The 9,640-nt window shown below is 50.4% G+C and overlaps 1 long non-coding RNA gene and 1 other non-coding gene across 2 annotated transcripts; one reads left to right on the top strand and one right to left on the bottom strand.

Moving 5' to 3' along the window:
- Positions 1–3,144: 3,144 nt before the first annotated feature.
- Positions 3,145–4,015, bottom strand: LOC112551921. Its single transcript, XR_003096265.1, has 2 exons — positions 3,786–4,015; positions 3,145–3,399 (listed from the first exon to the last, which is right to left on the bottom strand). It is a non-coding gene; the product is annotated as an uncharacterized LOC112551921 (long non-coding RNA).
- Positions 4,016–5,341: 1,326 nt separating this feature from the next.
- On the top strand, positions 5,342–5,413 carry TRNAQ-CUG. Its single transcript has one exon. It is a non-coding gene; the product is annotated as a tRNA-Gln (tRNA).
- Positions 5,414–9,640: the final 4,227 nt, after the last annotated feature.

A 9,640-nucleotide genomic window follows, 5' to 3' on the forward strand; every position in this document is an offset into this window, starting at 1 on the left:
ATTTTTGCCAATGGTTGGGCTATGACACCCACCAGCTCCTTGCATACTCTAGGGTGTCATCTGTCCAGACCAGCTGACTTGAAGATGTCCAGCCTCTCGAGGTGATCCTTTACTAGATCAACACCGATGCTGGGTATAAATATGCCCTCACCCTGGCAGTCCCACATCTTGCTAGGCATAGCAGTCCCATTGGACTGATGAAAGACTGACGCGAAGTACCCATTGAGCAGACTGGCCTTTTCCTGAGTGTCGGTTATCAGCTGTCCCGTTTGGGTCAGCAGGGGTCCAATGTTACCCTTGCTTCTTTTCTGACTCCCTAAATATCTGAAAAAGGACTTTTTATTGTCCTTGATATGTGTAGCCAGTTGGAGTTCACTTGCAGCCTTGGCTTTCCTGGTTCGCTCCCTGCAGGTATGGACCAGTGCAGAGTACTCCTCCTTGGTGGTGATTCCAGTCCTCCATCCTTTATAAGCCTATCTTTTTTGGATGCAGTAGGTCCACAAGTTTCCTGCAGAGCCAAAGGGGTTGCTGTGCCCTTTTACTCCCTTTCCTCTGAGATGGGATGGCCATCCGTTGTGCTTTCAGGATCGCTCCCTTAAGGAGCAACCACTCATCCTGAACTCCCCTCTATGTTGAGTCGTGGCCCCTTAGGGCCTTGACAACAAGCCTCCTGAGCTTATCAAAGTCAGCTTTCCTAAAGTTGAGGACTTCTGCATTGCTGACTGACTCGCCAGCTTTGCGATGGATATTAAAAGTGATCGGATCGTGGTCACCGTCTCCCAGCTTTCCCTCGATTCTTAGGTCGCTGACTAGATCATCCCCTCTGGCCAGTACTAGGTCCAGCAAAGCTTTACCTCTCATCAGCCTATAGACTTCTTGGGTCAGGCAGAGCTCAGCCATGCATGTGAGGAAGTTCTGTGATCAATCGGATTTGGCCGAGTGCTCTTCCCACGAGATGTCCGGGTAGTTAAAATCTCCCGTGACAACCATGCACCGAGAGTGTGCCACCTCAGCCAGTTCCCTGACGAATTCCTGGTCCAGCTCTTCTTTGTGGTTAGGAGGAGTGTAGTAGATGTAGTAATATAGGAGTCTATATTAGTAGTCTAGTAGTATAGACTACTACAGCTCTTGTTTCTGGTTAAGAGGTCTGTAGTAGATATAATAATATAGTAGTCTATATTACTTCAGTCTCCATGAAGAGCTGCTTTCCCTGATGACTTCTTTTCCCTTCTCTAAGTAAATCCATCTATAAAGAGTTCAGCATTTCACTCAGGTTGAAGGTGGAATTGGAGGGGAAGAGGGACCTTGATGGGTATCAAGGATCCAACTCCTCAGACAGGGGATGCCCTGGGAAAGGAGACATGCCTGGGACTGTCCTAGGTCCTTGCTATCACTGGTGAATGGGACGACACCCAGGGACAGAGGCAGGTTGCCAGAAGTCCCAGGATCCCCTTGAGCTGTTCTGAAGTCTGACATGGACCACATTTCCTCCCCACACCATTTCCTATTCTTTCACAACGGGAATTGCTTTTCCCTGTTATCCTCTGGGAGGGAAAAGGAGAAGTCACAGAGTGAATAACCCCCATTGCAGAGAAAGGATTCCCAGGTGGGGAGGGTGGGGAGAGGAAGCCAAGGATGTAAAGGGCAGAGGGGAGATAGGGGGAGAGTTCAGTGCAAAAGAAGACAGAGGATCTGTTCACCGGGATCAGCCAGATGAGGGAGGTGGAGAATGTATTGAGTCCTGGTGGGTCCCTGGCTGGCAACCGCACCCTGCCCAAACGTGTGTTTGGGACAAATCTTAGACCCACGCTCCCACCTCGTGTTTGTGTCCTTTACCAACGTGTGCTATATAGCTCTGAGAAGACCGGGGAACAACTCATACTGGTTGGTTCTTTGTATTGGGAAAGCACATATTGTTAGAAATGAGATTAACCATGACATAGTGCTCCCAAGAGGTGAGGACAGCAGGGTTTAAAGCTGGGAGAGATGGGGGTGGAACTTGGAGTGACATTGGGGGTGTCTACACTGCATGTGCTACGCTTGAACATGAGGCCTGAGCGTGCCCTGACCGCCCACACTTGCTGGCACAGGCCAAACCCAGGAATAAGCTGGTGAAGATGTTGCTCTTTGGCTTTTCTCAAGTTCTCCACCTCTTGCCTGTCCTCGAGTGAGCACCAGGGAAGACTCTTAGACTCCAGTGAACTTCTGGATGCAGAGAGTGCCAGTGGGCACAAATGGGCATGGCATGCCCTGGGGTGTTGTAATGGACTAGGAAACTGGTGATTGGGGCAGGTCACCTGCGCTAGGAGGTCACAAGCCAGCATTTCAGAGGCCGTCACAATCCAGGGGTAACTTCCTAGTTTGCTTTATGTTGTCTTAGTTGTAAAACCCCCTGCATCCCACAGAGCACTTTTCATTAGCAAATCTTTGCACTCATTTCCAAAGAAGCCAGGATGGTCCCCAGTGTTTTACAGAGTGGGGAAACAGCTATGTGCAGATTGGCTCAAAGATCCCATTTCATCAGGCCCAAACCCCATGCTTTCTGTAAACCACGCACTCTTGAGTGCCATACCTCCTATCCATAACAATTAATCCTTCCAGGACTTTTCCCTCCTGAGCACTGTTTGCGAGTTGATGGGAAGGAGCAGGACGATGGGATAGGGAGGAAAGGAGGTGGTCATGGAGAAGAGCCAGAGGAAGAAGGGCACATCTGTATCACGTCCACAGTGCTCTTCCCAAGCACAGCACAGCCAGCCCACTCATGCACTATATCTATGAAACCCAGAAAAAAGGTTTCTCTGAAGCACCAGGACCCACCACTCCTAAGTGCACCAGGGCAGCAGCGTGGAGACCCCATCCCCTTGGGAGCAGCATTTCCAGACCCTCTGCAGAAGAAATGGTGGGCATCTTCGAGCCTCCATCCGCGCCCACCTGGCAAAACAGCAAGGAGTCCTTTGCTTGCCCAGGGTGGGAAAGGGGTTTGCGGGGAGGTCGGGAGGGATGGAGCCCTTGGTTCCTGGGAATGCAGCTGGAAGGATAAGGGTCACCTCTGGTTACCCCATATGGACAAGGTTTCCCTTGGCTGTCCACATCCCAAGCATTCACCCCAGAGAAGACAGAAATAAAGCCACATACAGTCAGTGGTATCACTGCCAGGTTAGATTTTAATAAAATGAAGAGGAGGTGAGAGCTGGTTGATGTGGCTCTATCCGAGGCAGGCATTGCACTGAAGGCTCTGTCTGGATGTCTCCACTGTCCCTCATCAGGACTTTTATCTGGGTACACAGCAAACATAGCTGCCGTAACACTTGCCAGCCATCACTTCACTGATAAGGCAAACTGTACGGCAAGAACCGCCTGAAAAGCCGCATATCATGGGGCTGTTTTCTCCACTGGCGCCTGCACAAAAAAAAACATTTCACTGTGACTTTATCTTCCCATATTCCAAGTACAGGAATTACAGAGTGAGAGGGAGGGTGATAGGAGGACAGGCAATGCCCACAGATATGCCAGGTGCTGACTGGCCACCTGTTTCCTAGTGAAACCGTGACATCTATATAATGCTATAAAACCAAAGCGCATCACTTGCAGCATTTCAGCAGACATGGGCAGAGCTTTCTGGAAGGGACACGAAAATCAAATGCATCCCTTGGTTAAAATCCCAGCAGCCAGGGCTGCCTCCACCCCTTGAGAGAGCCTCTCACGCCTGCTCTCCCCATTCGCACCGATGTCCCTTCCTCATGCAAGCTCCCGTGCCATGGACACCCCCAGCCCTTGCATCCTACCTGCAGCTTCCACATCGCCTTCTGCTTCCCAAGCATCATCCTCCACCTCATCCCAGGTGTCTGCTTCCTTCTGGGGATCGTTCTCACCCACCGGATTGGGCATGGCCTGGATGTGGAGAACCAGGAGCACCAGGGCAAAGAGAAGGCAGGGCGTCTTCATGGCTGCAGCTTGCCTGGGATCCAGGAGACACCGGAAGAGACGAGGCTCTGAGACACTGTGAGACGGGAGCTCCTCTGAGGATGGAGGGAAGAGGGTCTTTGCTTTATACGTCTTTCCTAGGAGGAAGGCAGCGGGGGATTGCTGAGAGAGCAGGGCGGTGCTCCAATCTTCCCGGCAGGCTGCTCTGATCTGTCCGCACGACCTGCTGCCATGTGTCCCTTATGTTTGGTGAAGGCGTGCTGTAGATAAGCCCTCCCTGCTGCCCAGCTGTGCACGCATCAACTCACAATAGTGCCAGTGTCATCTCAGAGGGTTCCATTGGCTCCGCCTTCCCAGATATTGTATTATTGGGTTTGCTTTCTTCCTTTGAGCAAAGATGAAATAATAGCCGTCCTCCTTTCTCCTAGTCGGGCGCAGGCAGGCATCTGTTGCAGAATGGCAGTTCATTGATTCCCTCTTCTAATCAGGGTTTGCACAGCGCGTGCCGCAATTAAGCTTTGCTCCAGGATCGGGACTCCTAGTTGCTACTGCAGTGTAGCCCCCGTAGGAATTTAGAAGCTACTGAAACTAGTGGAAATCAAGCCTTTCTTTCTCTTTGGGGCTGCATAGCGGGGTTCATTCAGGCTTTGCTCTGTACATCTCTGTTTCCTTGAGAAATGTCCTTGTGCTGGGAAAGTGGACAGGACCGAGCAAGTCTGTCCTCTCTCATCTCTCCCAGTGAGGACAGACAGCTGTATTTCAGCCATATCCAGGGTTTGCACTGCCCTGTCACACAGCTTTGCCTGTGCACCAGCAATCACTAATTTCACATGATACCATCCTCTTCCTAACAGGACAGACTGCATTTGCTAACTGGTCTCTGAATGGACGCACTTCCAGTCACGGCAGGTGCATCCATATCTGCAGTCTTCTGCTGTGGCTCATCTGTGCTGCAGCAAACACTGAAGTGCCTCCCCTCTGCAGCTGGCATCAAACCTAATGACAGGTAACCTGGTTTCTCTGTTTTAAAAACAGAAATTCTGTGATAAAAAATTAAGTTCTCGGATTAAAAACCACAAAAATCCATTTTTTTCCACAATTACAATGAAACACCACTATATATATAGAGAGAGAGAGAGAGAGAGGCACTGGTAGACTTCCAAATTGCTTTATATATATATATATATAGGTATCAGCTGACTACAATGTTTTATTGATATCTTTACAATTATTTGGAAGTCTTTCAGTACCTACATATACACACACACACACACACACACATATATATGTATATTGTATCATATATATATGTCCATGTTTATATATGGATGGTATCATGTACATATATATGCGTGCGTGTGTGTGTGTGTGTGTGTGTGTGTCTATATACATATGAGGGGCACCACATCTTTTAAGGGGTTCCATGGTGTAATGGTTAGCACTCTGGACTCTGAATCCAGTGATCTGAGTTCAAGTCTCGGTGGAACCTAAAATTTTTTTATATGTAACTTGGAGATCTTCAATAGGAGACTTGATTACACACCTGGCTGGGGTTGTCTGACCTTGGTCCTCTTTCCTGCCAGGAGCAGGGGGTCATTCATCATGGTCCTTCCTGGTCCTTTCTGACTCAACAATCTGTAAATCAGCTGAACACAAAGTCTTATTGACATATTTACAATCCTAAAGCAATTTGGAAGTCTACCAGTGCCTCAATCACTATATTAACATCAATTCTACATACCTATCAGTTTCGGCCTTTGATTTTGAGTTTTCAGTCATGGAAAATTAAAGCTCTCCCTACCCCCTTCGCTCACCAGGATGTTGGTCCAGCTGTGGCTGTCCCCCACCACTGCTTTGTGATGCTGAACAGCCCTGATGTGCTGGTGCCCTGCCCATGCCATTGCTCCTCACTCCCAGCCCACAGACCCCGGCCCTTCTAGTGTCCCTCACTCCCCGCCCACAGTCCCCCACCCCTCTTGGTGCCCCTCAGTGCCTACACAAAACCCCCTGCCGTGCCCAAGCCGTGATAGAGGGGGCACCCAGCTGCCAGGGCTACAGGGCCAGGTATCTGGGTCCACAGCCCCCAGACTCCTCCAGCAGCACCTGAGCCCTGGCTGCTGCCAGCAGGAGACAGCAGCTGTTGCAGCCAGAGCAGAGAGCGGAGTCTGGCTTGCCCTTACCCATGGGTGGCACAGCCAGAGTGGAGCCCATAGGGTAGAGCTGGAGATGGGCCCACAGCAGGCTCTGGGCTCCCTGCCCTGCTGCCCTGGTCCCAGTGGCCACCATGGCCCAGTGGGTGGGACCTGGCATGGCAGGACAGAGTAGGGAGGCATGTGCCAGTGACGAGAGCCACGCACCACTATGCACATGGCGCCCCATGCGTGATCACCCTCCTCCTGCTTCCCCCACCACCTTGCAGGCTGTAACTCTGCTAGCCTGCAAGGGAAAACCCACCATGTTCTGCATTTTTCTCCTTTCATAGATTTCATAGACATTAGGTCTGGAAGGGACCTCGGAAGATCACTGAGTCCAGCCCCCCGCCCCAGGGGAAGGAAGTCAGCTGAGGTCATAGGATCCCAGCAAGATAAACATCCATATGTATCTTGAAGGCATTCAATGTGGGTGCTTGAACCACCTCCGATAGCAGGTTATTCCAGACCTTGGGGGCTCGGACAGTAAAGAAATTCTTCCGTATGAACAGCCTGAAATGGCCTTGCAGGAGTTTATAACTGTTCGACCTTGTCATCCCTTGGGGTGCTCCAGTGAACAAATGTTCCCCCAGATACTGGTGGTCACCCCTGATAAACTTATAGGTGGCCATCAGATCACCCCTGAGCCTACGCGTTTCCAGGCTAAAGAGTCCCATACCTCTCAGCCTCTCTTCGTAAGGTCTCTTTTCCTGACCTCTGATCATGCGCGTGGCTCTTCTCTGGACTCTGTCAAGCTTCTCCACATCCTTTTTGAATTGTGGAGCCCAAAACTGGATGCAGTACTCCAGCTGCGGCCTCACCAAGGCCAAGTACAAGGGGAGAATGATATCCTGGGATTTGCTTGAGAAGCATCTATGGATGAAAGCCAGTGTTTTGCTTGCTTTACTGGCTGGAACATCACATTGAAGGTTCATGTTCATCTTGTGCTCAATCATGACCCCCAAGTCCCTTTCGTCCATAGTGCTAACCAGCATAGCACTGCCAAGCCTATAAGGATGCTGCGGGTTTTTCCTCCCAAGATGGAGAACCTTGCATTTGTTGGTGTTAAACACCATCAGGTTCTCATTCACCCATTTGCTGAGCCTGTCAAGGTCAGTCAGGATCATCCTCCCATCCTCAGGTGTGGATGCTTTGCCCCAGAGTTTGGTGTCATCAGCAAACTTGGCCAGTCCACTTCTGACACCAATGTCCACATCATTAATGAAGATGTTGAACAGTATGGGTCCAAGGACAGAGCCTTGGGGGACCCCACTGGTCACAGGGCACCACAACGATTGACTTCCATCAACCACCACCCTCTGGGTCCAACCACGGAGCCTATTCTCCAGTCAGTGGATCATGGTGGACCCGAGGCTGCAGTTGGCCAGTTTTGCCAAGAGGTGATCATGGGATACCAGATTGAAGGCTTTTTTGAAGTCAAGATATATGACATCAATCTCTTCTCCCTTGTCCAGGTGATAGGTCACCTGGCCATAGAAGGAAATAAGTTTGGTCAAGCAAGACCTACCTGCAACAAATCCATGCTGGCTATCCCTCAGGATGTTGCCATCAGCCAGTCTGTTAAGAAAGGCCTCTTTAATAATCTTTTCTAAGACCTTCCCTGGGATAGAGGTCAGGCTGATGGGCCTGTAGTTAGACAGATCCACTTTCCTCCCTTGCTTGAAGATAGGCACCACTTTGGCCTTCTTCCAGTCTTCAGGCACTTCACCAGAGTGCCAGGACTTCTTGAAGATCTGTGCCAGAGGCTGGGCTATGATGCTTGCCAGCTTTTTGAGTACTCTGGGGTGTAGATTGTCAGGGCCGGCTGACTTGAAGGTATCCAGCCTCTCAAGGTGTTCCTTCATGAGGTCAACACTGATGGAGGGCAGGGAATCTCCCTCACCCAGACCTCCCTGTCCTGTAATGGGCAGAGGCATCCTTCTTTAAAGGAGAACATCTACTTTATCCCCTTAAAAAAAAAGAAAATCTGTGGTTTTCTCCTTAAAATGAGATAATCCACTTTTTACCACATTTTCCCATGGCAAATGGAAAACCAGGATCCCTGCTAATGACCCTGGCTGTGGGCAGCTGCAGCTTCCAGGTGCTGGACCTGCATGCACTTTTCAGCAGCTGTCTTCTGATTGCACACGTGGAGTTCAAAGAAAAGCAGCCAGTGCTAAGATGCTCTCAATGAAATCATGGGAGTTGGTGAATCTATATTCGATGCTTTACTCCTCTAGACGTTGCCTGTCTCTTTTAAGGCCATGAGCTGCTCAGAGCAGGGCTCACAGCTAAGCAAAGCCATGCAGAGAGAAGATCTGGAGCAGAAGATCTGCTGGAGAGCTCTAGCAGGGTGGAGCAGCAGCTATATTCTCTAAGGAAGGAAAAGTGGACATTGTTCTTACCAGTATTCAAAACCCAGCAGAGGGAAAGCAATGAGCTACTGTGGTATGAAAGATAGCCACAGAGATACCTTCATGCTGAGCAGTGCCCACGGCTGGTGTTACACGGCAGGGCCAGCTCCCAGTGACATCCTGGTCATAGCAATGTGCCAGTCACCCCAGAACAGTAAAGGTAGGACCAAAAGTGCCTGCACTACATGAAATGCTATAGGCTTAGCAAGGACCTCACAGGCATTAGAGATCCCTGTTGCAGCTCTGCAAATCACAGAGAGGCTCTGTGATTAAGGGAACATGAGTTATGTGCCTTTGTCTGCCCTGCCCCACACTCCATGTGATGCTGAGTATGATACTTTGGTACCTAACCATGCATACTGTGGGATTTCAGTGCCATGTGGATGCCTAAGTGCACAACTGAGGTCCTGCAGTGATGACATGTGTCAGTGGCCAAAAATAAAACTAGTCATACAGAGAAAAAAACCATTAATCCATTAGCACATTCACCACCTAGAAAAAGAATATAGGGACAGTCTGGGTAAAACTCTTGGAAAATGACTCTCGCTGCTCATGGGGGACTTGGCCAGTTACTGAAGTGTGGCTGAAAGTCCTGGGTTAGGGTTGAAACAGGTTAGGCCTGTTGAATGTTCCTGGGTTAAGGTCAGAGGGAAGAGCAACAAGGCTGATGTCATGGTGGGGGTCTGCTATAGACCACTAGACCAGGAGGAAGGGGTGGATGAGACTTTCTTCAAACAGCTAGTGGAAGTCTCCTTGTCCCAGATTCCCCGTATTGCATAGGGATCTGTGTTTTCCATTCACTGCAGAAAACCACAGGAAATGGCAGGTTTCCTGGGGCTGGGGTTGAGTGGGAAGCAGGGGGCCCCACATGCATGTATGTCCCTGCCCACATGCACAAGGCCACCAACAAAGCCCCAAGCAGGGGTGGAGGGCAGCTACCCCAGCTGCCTGCAGGTGAGTACGAGGGGCAGATTGAGGCTCCCATAGTGAGGGTTGGTGGCTGGGGCTGGGGGTGCTGCCCAGCCAAGGCAGTGCATGGGGCCCAGGGCAGGAATATTCAGCCACAGGGCCCGAAAGAGGAGCAGAATGGAGCCACAGACAGCTTCTCCAGGG

The sequence above is a fragment of the Alligator sinensis genome, unplaced genomic scaffold (assembly GCF_000455745.1).
Source record: "Alligator sinensis unplaced genomic scaffold, ASM45574v1 scaffold687_1, whole genome shotgun sequence".
NCBI lineage: Eukaryota > Metazoa > Chordata > Crocodylia > Alligatoridae > Alligator > Alligator sinensis.